General features: G+C 32.3%; 1 long non-coding RNA gene across 1 annotated transcript; it reads right to left on the bottom strand.

Moving 5' to 3' along the window:
- On the bottom strand, positions 5,526–10,150 carry LOC109329158. Its single transcript, XR_002105524.1, has 6 exons — positions 10,032–10,150; positions 9,249–9,778; positions 8,794–8,897; positions 7,796–8,705; positions 7,571–7,666; positions 5,526–5,977 (listed from the first exon to the last, which is right to left on the bottom strand). It is a non-coding gene; the product is annotated as an uncharacterized LOC109329158 (long non-coding RNA).

Genomic DNA, 12,828 nt, shown 5'->3' with positions numbered 1-12,828 from the left:
GGATCAACATTATGAGTTGTCCAAGGGTATTTTAAGCCCTTTTTGCGCGAGCCCTAGTCATAGGGCCACTCATGCCTTCAAGATCACCAAGATCAAGATTAGGCTCTTTGAGGATCATATCACTCTTGTTATGTTCAAAACTCTAAATAGATATTTTCTTGAGCTTAGAAAGTTATTTTGAAACCATGAACTCTTTGTGTTCATGGGGCTGTTTTAAAGGTTTAAAAAGTTGTATTTTTATTTATTTGAGTTAAATGTCATGATTTTGAAAGGAGCCTTTAAAAAATTTTCAACCATGTAAAGTTTGAAACTTTTCATTTGTTTTTGGCTTGAGAAACCATAGCCTTGATGAACAAATGAAAAATAGTTGTTTATTGGATTTGATGATAGAAATAAATGTTGTAGTGGAACATGGTTAAATGTGATGATATTTACATCAAATGAACCTTTGAGGAGTTTTCTAACCATGCAAAGTTAGGATTATTTTCACTTGTTTTTTGCTTGAAAAACCATGGCCTTGGATAAGTTTAGAATAGTATATTTTTAATGATGAGGTTTGGTTGTGTTTCAAATGGGATGAATTTTTTATCAAAGGAACCTTTAAAGTGTTTAATGATAACTTGAAAGATCGAAACTTTCCTTAGCATTAGGTCTAAATCATGACCTATATGTGTTTAGGAAAAATTTAGTTTCTAACTTTGAAATCCAAAATATTTTTTGGATGCGTTATTGTGAAAAAGTGTAGCTTAGGAAATTTTGAGTTAAAAGGTTGTTTAAGTATGAGATCAACACTAACAAGAATGTGTTGAAATGACCATGGCAAACTATTGTATAAAACATGGAATCTACTTAAGATGACTTACTTTAAAGTGGTAAGATCAACTTAGAAGATATTGATTTAAAAAGTGTGGACTTTGATTAACAAACTTACCTTGAAATGGTGAAGTATGACTTAAAAACTCTTCATGAAAGTATAAATTTAGGTTGAGATAAAAGTATAAACTTTATGAAAATCTTACCTTGAAAATGTTGGAAATCGGGAACCAGACTTTCGAGGATAAATGATGGTTCAAAAATATGAATCTTGGACCGGATGGATGAAAGTGTTTGAGTTCATAAATAAGTTAAAACAGTGTTTTTACCTTAGGGTTATCATGTAAAAATCTAATTCGTGAATCACTAAATTGTTTTCGTGTGTTTAGTTTTGAAGCTTTCGAAGTCGGACAACCAACTCACTCTCTCGTAAAGGAAATAAAGTGCAACAATCATAGGTGAGGGAGAATACATCGTGACATAGTGATGTCCGAATATGACACCCGAATCTCCTAAACTATATCAAAAGTTTGGAGTTATATTTGTGTATTAAGAAAACCCGTACTTAATCAAATATTTGTGCGCATGGATTTTGTACGGATACTTTCTTAAGTTGTATGTTTAGGATAGCTTAAAATATCAAGAATTATGGTGTCTATCCATGAAGGAACACCACTCGAGAAACTAAAATGCATTGGGATCGAAAGCAACGGAGAATTTTGATCCGTTAGCCCAAAAGGGCGAGGAAAATGGTCCTGCTAAATGGACCACCTCGCTCGGGCGATCTAGCCTTGCATGGGCGAGGGAGAAACAAATAAGAATGTTTCTCGCCTGGGCGAGGGCCAGACAGCATGTTTTTGGCATTTTTGGCGCCCGGGCAACTGTACCTCGCCCGGGCAAGTCCAGACAGGTATTTTGACCAGTTTTTGGTGGATTTTTAGCTTGAGCGACAGTCCACTCGCTCGAGCGAGAACCATGCATGAAATTGAGTTTGTTTTGATGAATTGGTCGTTTGAGCGACATTCTCTCGCTTGGGCGAAAGACAAACAATATTTTTGACTGATTGCGATTCTTTGATTGCTTAGGAAATAGCCCTAGCTTGGGTGTGAAGTATATTTATCCTTGGGAAAGACCGTGACTCAGATGATTGAACCTGGTGCCTAAAATCGACAAACTTATACAAGTACCTTTGTTCTTGCACCTATATAGGGCAAGGTTTCTGACTATGATGTCATGATTAGGGTGATGCCCAAAAAAGGATTACATGATACCACGCAGCGAGGTCGTCTGACCGTAAGATGCTTGGCCATGTGGCCATCCATGGTGATTCAGCGATGGTTCGTAGTGGTAGGGATATTATTCCTCTATTTACGTGTTGACGTAAGATCGGTTCCCACAAGAAGCATTCCTCTAGGAGATGTCTTAGGTTAGGTCGATCATATAAATTAATGATTAAAAGATTTAATCGGCTAACCTCGGTTAGTGTGCATACTCATTATGGATAATGAAGTAGTGGAGAGGAAATTTACGGGAGACGAACGAGCCCCGAGATGTTGAGAGGGACGACGATGGCGGTGGTTCGTCAACAAAGTCTTAAGGGTGAGTCTAGGTGAGATGAATCTCTTGTATTCTTGGATGAGGTATTCTGTTGGATCGGACAGTGCTCATAGCGCAAACTATACGATCTCTGACAACCCCTCTTTGCAATTAGGATCGATGAGAGGGATGCCCAAAAAGGGTTTGATACGACACCGTCCTGAAATGGACAGTTCTTCGGAATAGATCGATCATATATCCTTGCGATGAATAATTTGGGTGTGTTCAAATCGGCTTGTTATGGGACTTGTACTCTTGGTTATTTTCGAATAGTATATTGGGAGGATATTGGTGAAAGGATGGATGAAACAAGCATAACATTCATACATTGAGATTGTCGACTTTGATCCTCATAATCTGAGATTATAGCATCATTCATCATTGCGCATTTTTATATGTGATGTATATATTGTGTTTATTATGCATGTCTGTCTGGATGTGATATTCCGTGTAATTCCACGCCGTCAATGAGTAATATTCATTAGATGTCTTACTCCCTCTTCTTTATGATTGTCTTCGGATCGCGTTTTGTTCAGATGGATCGTTCTGCGAGGATTCGGAGTTACCGCTTCTCGAATTCCCAGGAGGGGGCATGGAGGATTGAGGGAGATCGGTACACCTACACAAGCCTTTTGTGTAATTTTAGTTTGGGCGAATATTTCTTCCGCCTTGTATTTCGTTTAGATATTTTCCGTTATTAAATGAAGTATTATTCAAAGTTATATTGTGTTATTTTTTGTTACCATTAGGTAACAGTTTTTGATTTTCTGCAATGTATGTTACTTAAAGTGATGTCCCGAAAAAGAAACGAATATAAAGATGATAAGTTTATGTTACATTATTAAAAAAAATTACCCATTTTTGGGCATTATATTTATGGAGTAATTTTTGGGGCGTTACAGTGTCTGACAAGATGAACCTTGGTCCTACCTATCTTTAGTTTAGATAGGAATCAAGGTTACGTAGTTATTTGATAGAAAAACGTTTGTTGGTTGAGTATTTTAATTAAGGAAAGAAGCGACGTAGCGCGACCGTCCGAAGGATGAGTTGAGAAGAAAGAAACCCATAGATACAACCTTCCCTCCATCCTTTATGAGATTAGCAAATTTTATTTATTGTCAAAGTATTTATTTTGGATATTTATTTATGAAAAAAATGTTTTAATTAATTGTCAATTTAATTGAGTGAAAAGAAGTGGCGTAGCGCGATCTTTCGAAGATGAGTTGAGGACGAGAAGCATTTATGTGACCCTCATTCATCTTTGATTAACCCACAAAATTACATTACCATAACAAAATTTATCATGTAGAGAAATACTTTATCAAATCAAATAATTTTATTAATAGTTATTTTTATTTTTGTTAAGAGATTTTGATTTTTACTAATAACAGTTGATAATTATTCACACAAAAAATTTATTTGCTAAAAGATTATAAAAAATATTTTTTTATTGATTACTTACTACAAGGGTTTCTTACTACCTTATTATTTGTTATTTATTCTATCAAATACCATGAATTTTCATTACTGTGATTGGGTCGTGTTTAATGTTATAAAAAATAAGATTTAATATAGTTCATCCTTTATTTATTGAGTAACATTGTGGTGCCAAATTGATAAATCAAAGAATACCTGATGCAAATTGAAATATGGATTTAGAATGTTGGAGAAAAGAAAATTTAACGTGTGGGACTGTGTGGAATTCGTTGGACACGTGTAAGAGGGTGATTGGATGGGCGTGAAGGTTTCATGTACTTGAACACATGGTGCAGCTTGGTTGGATGAAGGAGAGGTTGCTCGGGTTCAACCGTGTTCTCGCTTGCGTGTGATCACCTGTCTCGTGGGTGTAGCGTTTCAGTGCGGCACGGCTCACTGAAACTATGTCGCGTTTCGCAATATGATTAGTCAATCTGTGTGTTAACGGGAGACTGGAAGCAATAGGAAAAACCAGCGGTTTGTATTCAGCTAGGAAACGAGTGCGCGAGAACAACGATGAGCCCGCCCACACTGAATCTTTTGGCTCAACACCATTTTCTCTCCTCACGTGTCTCACTTTTCCATATGCTTTTTGGTGTCTTTTTTAGTGTTTCTAAACATTTTCCAGTAGTTTTTTACTAACCTAAACCATTCGATCACATTCCTAAAATTAAGTTAGCTAATCCCTCAACTTTGATAAATCAAATTACTTGATTTTAGGATACCAACTAACACAAATTTGACCATACATTTTAATATATATTTTTTTAGTTTTCAAATGGAAGTTTCCTAAAGGCATATAGTTGGAATTTTTATCTATTTATTTTAATAAATTCGAAATAAATTATAAAAATCAATAAAAATAGTTTTAATTATTTTTTATTCATTTAATATTATAATTTCGAAAAATTAAAATAAATAAAATAAAGTCATTTTATTATTTGGTTTTTTCTAGAACCTATTTTTTCAAAAATGATTTGTTTATTTTTTAGAATTCAACTCTTCTTCTTTAAAAACATTTTGAGTTTTTTCTAGGCCGGACAAAAATGAGTATTCACAATACTGTATTAGTAGTATGTCAGATTGAACATTAAGACAAACAATAGTCGGATAAACATTAATCTAATGTTAATTTTATCTAATAAGCTTCATGATTTTAATCTAGTTTTCATTCCTCTATATAACTATAACTAAAAATAAACTATATATCACCATTAAAAAAAAAAATGAAGATCAAGATTAATAATCCATGTTATATGCTTTCAAGTATGGCCTTGTGAGTTGTGTGGTTGTGGCCTTTGTGGTGTTACTAATAAATCATTCACCTTATTCAACTTTTCTTGGTCTAAGGCTTTTTAAAACATGTGTCATTATTTGGTATACTTTTTGGTAGGAAATAGATCTTGGAACCAATTTACCTTTCAGCAATGGATCATAAAGATGTTCACTGAGAAAACAAATACATCCCAACAACTCATAAACCAAATAAAGGTGGTCATCTTCACTGGTATATCCCAACAACTCTACTTGAAACAGTAATTACATCTATAATATATTCAAACGCAAACCTTATAATTATTTCAAAGATCACTTCATCATAGAAATTACTTACAATGTTAATATGATGATTATTACATAAGGCCTTGAGTTCGGTAAAGAATTCTTTAGATTTAGTAGACTTCATCTTCTTTAAACCAACCTCCTAAATGCTAAAATAGCTATTATTCTCCAATTTTTAGTTTGGACATGACAAAGATATGCTTGCTTTGCTGAGGACCATTCATGAATCTTTGATCTCTTCAATCTTTCTCCCTTAAGGAGCTATTAGCATATTACAGAAGATTTTGTATTTTTATTACAGGATTTTTTCAAATACTTATTCTCAAGTTACCTTCCAAAGACATTTTATTAAATTTGTTCTTTAAGGAAATAGTTATGTTGGCAATTGATCTCTTGGAGACAATGTTTGGACAGTCTTTGCTATTTCCATAGGGTTTTTTCCTCCCAAAAATGAGAATGATCATTGTAATAACTGAAAGTGATGCTACACATGCTAAGATCGCAATGATTATAACCCAAATGTGTTTCTTTCCTGCAAACAAGGGAAAACAACAAGAGAAATTAGAGTTCCTGCTAGCATAAATGCAATTGTTCGGTTTCTTGTTCTAGGGGCAAGCATCATGGTTTCCCTTAAGTAAGATCTTATGTTAGACTCATGTGAATCAAAAAAAAAATTTCTAACCTAAATATAAAAGCTCTATTAATGGAACTAATTTTCAATTTGAAGAATACCACTGCTATTGGTAGAGTCCAAAAGTTGCCAAATTAATGCAAGCTCGAAATATTTTTAGTTTATGTAATAGACGTTGGTGTATCACTCCACTGGACTATATAGGTTACAACATGGAATATGTATCATTAAATGCTCATTTGAAACCAATACACTCTTATTAGGCCAGGCTTGGTCACTATAAATCATGGTTTTATGTTCAATTTTTTTTTCATTTGGATTCATCTTGTAGGTTTTATCATAGTAATATCCACTAAGGTCTATGGTTTTTTTAGCAAGAACAAGGTATTGTTATGAGGTAACCTTATTTGGTTCTATGCATTATAGGTTTGATTTGAGAGGGACTAACAGAGTAAAAAGAGACCATTTCATCTATATTGAGACCATAGCTTATGTTATAGAGTGAGGCATTGCATGAATGATCTTTGCAGAACACTTGAAAGGTTCCATGTAGGTTGATTATTTGATTGCAACTTCAAAGGAGAACACATTAACGAATGAAGTTGCTAGCATAAGGAGGAGGAGAAGGAGATCAAAAGGAAGCTGAGCTAGAGAATGAGCCATAGTTATGTTGTGATCATGAAACTTCTCTATGCAGAAAAGGATATAACTTGGAATGATGCAATGAGCTGGTTTCTAAGTGAATCTCTTGCATTTGTCATCATCTGTTTGTTTCTTATAAGATACAGAAACATATTTCACCTATATTTGATGATAGGCTAAAATGTTACCTTTTTTTTTAAAATATTTGCAATTTAGTCCCAAAATTTTCATTTGTAATTTCCATCTATTATGAAAATATGTTTATTCCGCTAACTTTTCATCTAAATCCCTAACGTATGTAACAAATGTTCTCTAACGTGACATTATGTATGCAATCCCGTGAGAAAAATCATTTCCCTTAGAAGTTTATGTGCTCATTTCATCTCTAAGTTATATGATTGTACAAAAATGGGCGTCCTATTGATATACATAATAAAAATCTTGTAGCTTTGTAATGATAACTCAGTATGTGCTACTAGAGAACAAAATTAATGAAAAAAGAAAGGAGGGGATAATATGGTGTTGAAAATGAACATTATTTCATATTTCTTTTCTAATTTATCTAATAATAATGTAATTAGTAATTACTCATTACTTTTTTAGTCAAGATCTAAATATAAGCCTCTTTCAGTTTCCACTGAAACTACAGAGAATTAATTTAGAGAGTAGAGTCGTAGAGTAATTGGTAAAATATAATAAACAAGCTTTAAAATCACATAGTTATTAAGTTTATTACTTAAGCTCACAACAATAATTTCCATCATACGCACGAGGAAAGACAGGGCAGGGTATAAAAACATAAAATGAAATAGAACCAAAATAAATAGAAATAAATATGCATGAAAGACTTACATTATCAGAGTCAGGGAGATCATGGAGCCTTCTTTTAAGCAATGGTATGTCACTCTCAAATCATAGTAAAATGTTTTCACCAAAGTAGAACCTCTCCTAGATTGCAACAAATAATCAAATGATCATGGCAAGTAATTTCATAGTGAGAAAGAAAGACAAGGATAACATGATATGGACCAACCAACATTAACAGTAAAAGCAATTCTACCAATATGAGACATGAACCTGCAAGACATGGATGTCAAATGACACCAAACAAGTAGGTCATCCCCCTGAAATAGGTATGTTCAACAAAAGCCTGGCCAGAGTAAATGTTGTGGCAACATCTCCTTCATCCTCTATATGCTCTGAAGTGTTGGTGGGAAAAAATGGAAGGAGGGTAAATGAGGCAAAATAAACAGTTTTGGCAATGCATAAATGATAGGGATCTGTTCAAAAATAACAGGTGGGGAGATGAATGGGGCCAGAAAAGCTACATGCTGCCCACGAATGCATTGAGCATTGGTAATGAAAATGTTGGGGAAGCCATCAGGAAACTTCCTGAAGTTTTCAGTTGTATAAAGTATTTAAGTGAAAACAAAAAATGCGCTAAAAAGGCAAACAAGCAAGAAAAATAGCAGCCAATACTAAGGCACCATAGCAACAATTTAATTCTCGGGCATCAAGATTCATTGTGGTGCAGCCTAACATATATTATGTCCATGACAGAGTCCAATAGTACAAGTGTAAATGAATTGAAATATTCATGAAATATTAGAACTAGCCTATTCAAATACTCGATATTACTTATCTTAGGGACAATTGACCTTAGCATTGAGAGGCACTCATTTTGTCGTGAGATGAAAAAATAATACAAATATTACTATTTTGAAAATGGCTTACATGGTCAATTACCCCAGAGAAAAAATCATACTCTAATTGAGCCCCCCAGTCCACTAGATCTTATCGTGAGATGAATCTTCAATGCACATATTTTTGACTCAGTAAAATGAAATTTGATTGTGAAGTGTAGAAGTGGGATGAATACGAATTTATCTATCAGGAAAAAACTTTATGTTCTCTTGACAGTTAGGTTCAGTGGAATTGAAACTCTTCCAAGATAATTTGCTATGGACAACACCATCTTCTGCTAAGGCTTTAACCTCAAATTTAAAAGAAAAAATTCAAATAGCTGCCTATAAAAACACATTTTTTGTTCGGAGTGAAGTTTCACAATTGTTTACCTTGAATGAATCTAAAATCGAGGTCTTTCGCACTGATATCATCAAATGCAGTTACTATAGACCCCGAATATGATAATATTGGAGCAATCATGTGCCTAAAATTCCTGGAAGACAGAAATATTTGTTAAATGGAGCCACGATAAACAAAGTGTTTCAGGGCTAAACCATTTCCTGACTACAAGTTCAAATGCATATATTTTTAACTGACCTTTCCAGTGAAGAAATAAAGTATCAAGATAAGTATCACCTTCCTAGAAAAATAAATTGAACATTTGAAAATATATTTCTAGCTAAGATGGTTTTCAGACATAACTGAACCAACCAGTCAAATGCTTCCAATTTACACATTAATAATGATACAATTAAGGTTGAAGTAATCTTTTAGTTATATAGACTATTTAGGTCGATACTACTAGTCTCTTTAACTCATAAAAAGTATACTTCTAGAAACCAACCTTCAGAGTCTTTAAGAGTGACAATGCTTCTTCTTGCTAGAATATATGGAAGTTGGGATTGTAACACGTTGAAGCTTTTCTACAACATGTGATATGACAAGAAGATTTAAGTAAAATGATTACAATTCAAGAAATCAGCACATGTGACCAATATCATGGATACAACAGATACCCCAACAATGTATGTTCGAGGACAAAACATTAAACCATGGTCTATCAAAGCACTAGTACATATCTTAAGCTTGTAATATCATACCAACAAAAATGCAAGTTCATAAAAATAAACAGATAGAAAAGTACTATGCTTAGTTAATTACAATGACCATTACATTAAAGAGAAACCTAGTCATGCAAATGTTGATGACAACCAATGTTTACCAGATGGTACCGCCTCTGGGCTAGTGTCTGACATCAAATTGCTCCATTAGATGCATCAAACTCTGCAGTCTTGTTCAGAACATGTTAAGCTTTGAAAGGATTCAATATTACATGCAAATCGTGTAATGGACTTCCCAGTTGAATATTAAAACCTACATACACATTATAAGAAACACAACAATACTTAAGCAACATCTCAACCAATCTTTTTCCACACTAGGTGGGGTAGAGAGAAGGTGAGTGTGACAGAGAATGCAAGGTCGGAGGAAGTAGAAGAATGGGGATAGAGTGTGGCTTAACTTCAAAAAAAGGTGTATAGGAGAGAGAGGATGAGAGAGTTTTGAAAGGGGAGGAAGTAACAGTACACATTTTGTAAAGAATGAGAAAATTAGAAATAAGAATTACATTTTCAGTTATTGACATAAATGGTTGGAAGATTGTTGCAGAATTGAGTTGAGTTGAGAGGAATGGAAGGATGAAAGTGGAAGGTGGACGTAGAAGAAACCAATTTAGGACCAAGTCTCCCCGCTGTGTTACACTGCCACTCACTCACCACATGCGGATAAATAAGTTCTACTCTTTTTATTTATTATTTGTGGTTAAAAGTTAAGACTCCAACTCCTCTCCAGGAATGGATTTTAAGGGGAAACAATAAATATAATTTATTTTATTAAAAAATGAGTTAAAATTAGGACTGTTGCATTTTTATTTTTGCCACGTGTCATGATCTTAACATGGTAATGGACTCTCCGGTAATGGAGAGGATCCAAATTCAAAAGTAAATGGGTAAAATTATAAAAGAAAAACTATATGCACCTACTATATAAGAGTTTGGTACATTATTATTGCATCATCCACATTTCATATTTAATTATTATGAACTTTTTAACAAAACAAAAAAATAATACAAAAAAATAGTAGATAGTAAATTGACTGTGTATAATAAATATTTAGATTCACCGTGCATAGACATTATACTTAAATAATATTTTAGTAGTAATATTTTTTTTTTGTGACCAAGGTATTAATCTCTTTTTGTGTGAATGTATCGCGGTCAAAAAAATTTATGACATTTGACCCACTAAGACTTTTCATCAATAGCCTAAGACCTTATTAGTTAGTAGTAGTTTACTTATTCTTAGGTAATTTATTAATTTGGATTTTTTTAATTTGGGTATTTATTTTTTGGTATTTATTTTTTAATACTTATCAATTTTGGTGCTCCAATAGTATTGGATTTTTATTGAAATAAGGTTTTGAAGAACAAATATTCTTCAAATTGAAAACACAACTTTATTCAATTTATCTCCTACTTTTCTCTTTCTTCATAATTTTCATAATACATAGTGCTAATTACAAAATTTCTTTAAATTCTAATGAAATATTAAGATTATTCTAACTTAATAGGATCTGTAATGATTATTTGATATTTTTGATGAAAGCTTAATAATATTAGAACAAAAGAACAAAACTCATAGTCACTAAAAACATAGATAATTAAATGAATATTTTCTTATTAAAGTGTCAAATTAAATCCTAGAATTAAAATAAAATGATAAAAGTATATTTTACAAAAGTGAAATCAAAATATTTTAGATTAAAACTCTTCAATTTATTTTTTGGAATGTTAACAATTTTCCTAAGTCTTTAATTAATGGAGATAAAGTTTAAATTTTGTACGATATTTTAACATATTGAAAAATGTTAAACATAATTTTTCATTAACAATTTTTTTATATTCTTTAGGTAATGTTGACACTTTGTTAATATTTTAGTAAAATGAAGGTATCCATATGAATACTAGTTTATGTTAACCATCCTAGTCAATATCCATGATTTAATGAGTTTAGATTTTATTAAACTATCTATGAATTTTACGTCACACAAAATTTATGTATTTGGGTTTATTGCACTTTAATAGTATAATCAATGATATATCTATTCGTAAGGAATTAAAAGCTTTTGGATTGCATGTTTCCTTCTCCTTATACCACTAAATCTATCTCAAATTGGTGATTTATTACACTTTAATCTAGACTTATGAATTACTAGTAGATAGAATTGTCAAAGTTTAGACTCATTCAAAGAAAATGGAAGTTTCCATAAAAAATGACTTACGTGATAAAAATAAAACTTAATTGTGTTAGATGAATAAGGATAGTTAATTTATATTTGATAAGGTGACTATAACTTACGAGTCAATTTTTTATTTTCTTTTACGTCTATCAATTAACTTATAAGCTCTTAGCTTTCAAACTTATAAACTTTCGATTAGTTTATGAACTAGTTATGCCATAACCTAAATGATAGTAAAGTTATTTTTACATTTTAAGGCATTTTAGAATAATGTTTTTTTCTTAAAAAAAATAAGTTCATGGTAATGTTTGTATATAAGTGGAAAATTTATATTCAAAATTAGAAAAAGGTGAAAAAATTAGATTCCAAATCACCATTAAATCATAAATAAAAGTTATATAAAAGAAAGTGTATAATTTTTGGATTGTATATAATTTTTTACGTGCGTATAAACTCTTTAAGTACATCATGTTTAAAAAAATACAGTATTTCCTATAGTCATTTCCATTTCTAATTTCCCCTGTTTTAAGGTTTTAAACCTAATCTAACCCATTTCCACATAAGGTATAAATCTCAATTTTTTTGTACTACCAAAAGTATCTCCTCACTTTTTGGGAATCATTTTCAGAATTCGTGGTGTTAGAATTTTTGACAATTTATGGGTCACAAATATAATTCTATAATTGTGTTATGACCATTATGTAATTAGCCAAAATATAAAATGATCTTCAGTAATTAATTTGGTGGGTAAATGCATGTGTGACATCAAATATTATAAGTGTAGATACCTCCAGGCAATTCCTGATTTGATGAAGGGACTGAATCAGAATTATTGCAACTTAAGCAGTAACCGCTTCGGTTACTTTTATGGGTTATGGTCCTCATTTGTAGAGAAATGAGTTTTGTTGAGTGGCTAGGGTGAACAAAGGATGTTAAGAGGAATTGTCCTTTGGTTAACACACAACACAATTCAGAATCACACCAAGCATCAACCTCTCATTTTTGGCATTCTCATTCCCCTCTAGAGAAGCATAAGGAAAACCATCAAGTGCTCTAACATCTGGAAGATCATCACACCCTCATACCTTCGAGATTCCAAATGGCTAATCAATGTATGTTCTTCTTC

The sequence above is a fragment of the Lupinus angustifolius genome, chromosome LG16, assembly GCF_001865875.1.
Source record: "Lupinus angustifolius cultivar Tanjil chromosome LG16, LupAngTanjil_v1.0, whole genome shotgun sequence".
Taxonomy (NCBI): domain Eukaryota; kingdom Viridiplantae; phylum Streptophyta; class Magnoliopsida; order Fabales; family Fabaceae; genus Lupinus; species Lupinus angustifolius.
The sequence above is the reverse complement of the archived record's forward strand: the minus strand, read 5'-3'. Positions and strand labels throughout refer to the sequence as shown.